The 1,180-nt window shown below is 52.5% G+C and overlaps 1 long non-coding RNA gene across 1 annotated transcript; it reads right to left on the reverse strand.

The window, feature by feature from the left end:
- LOC125514942 lies at positions 1–910 on the reverse strand. Its single transcript, XR_007286683.1, has 2 exons — positions 508–910; positions 1–407 (listed from the first exon to the last, which is right to left on the reverse strand). It is a non-coding gene; the product is annotated as an uncharacterized LOC125514942 (long non-coding RNA).
- Positions 911–1,180: the final 270 nt, after the last annotated feature.

A 1,180-nucleotide genomic window follows, 5' to 3' on the forward strand; every position in this document is an offset into this window, starting at 1 on the left:
TACATAAGCAACAGTACTAGTTTGAATTTCTTTCATCACATTGATATTTGTTCAATTTTTTTACATACTAGCATCACTAGGTCAATACAAACATCACTGGTTCCCTACTTTACATGTAACCACACTCCAGGCTCCGCCATCACCAACAGACTCGAAAGGCGCATAAAGTGGATGTAGCTACATTCAGTCATGCACTTGTTGTCGAAGTACGTCGCATCAGCAGCAACAGTTGCAAACAGAAGCACGGCAACTAAAATGGCAAGCTCATTTTCCTTATGCACCAAGCTGAGCAACTTCAGAGTGCGCACCTCCTGCTCTGCTTGCAGCTCATCATTCTTTACGGCACTGGCTTCTATGTGATACATCAAACCAACCATCACAGAATCACTAGAGGAGTTAACTGCACCCTGCATCAAGCGAGAACTATTCACACATACAGTAGGCCAACCATGTATGTACAGGGAGTCTAGTTCCATGGAGAAACAATTCAGAGGAAGGAAGAAATACCTGAACTTGCTGACAGTGACGGCCGGAGCAGGATAACGCGCCAGCATGGGACTACACGCTCGAGGCACGGCAGCCGCAAGCCGTTGTCGTCGCCGCCCTTCAACACCCTCCGCCACCGTTGCGGCCCTTCAGCACCGTCGCCACCGTCGCGGCCCTTAGGCACCCGTTGTCTCCGTCGCCGCCATTGAGCACCCCCAGTTGCCGTCGATGTCATTCAGCACCTGCAGCTGCCGTCGTTTCCCTTCAGCACCCGCTGCCGCCGTCGCCGCCGCCGCCGCCGCCGTAATTGAATCCCTAACCCTAGGCGCGAGCGAGAGCGGTGCGTGCGGTAAGAAGCAGGCCGACCGGTGCGTGCGCTAGGCTAGACGTGAACGCGGTGCGGCCCTGGTCGAGGCGTCGAGCGTCGGTCGCGACGGTGCGTGCGGTTCAGCAATCCGGTCGAGCTCAGCAGCGCGGACTGGTTTCACATGAGGAAAAAACCCAGAAAACCGACGACATGGCATGCCACGTGGACCTGGTAATCGGGACCCATGAATCAAAATGCTCACAAAAAATAGAAGAGGGTAAACCCTGGCAACACTTTTGTTAAATGGGGTATGCCGGATGAAATTCTTTTAAATGGGGTAATTAGCGTCAAAAATGTTAAACTTAGGGGTAAAAACTGGAATTCACT

This window comes from Triticum urartu, chromosome 6 (genome assembly GCF_003073215.2).
Source record: "Triticum urartu cultivar G1812 chromosome 6, Tu2.1, whole genome shotgun sequence".
Classification (NCBI taxonomy): Eukaryota; Viridiplantae; Streptophyta; class Magnoliopsida; order Poales; family Poaceae; genus Triticum; species Triticum urartu.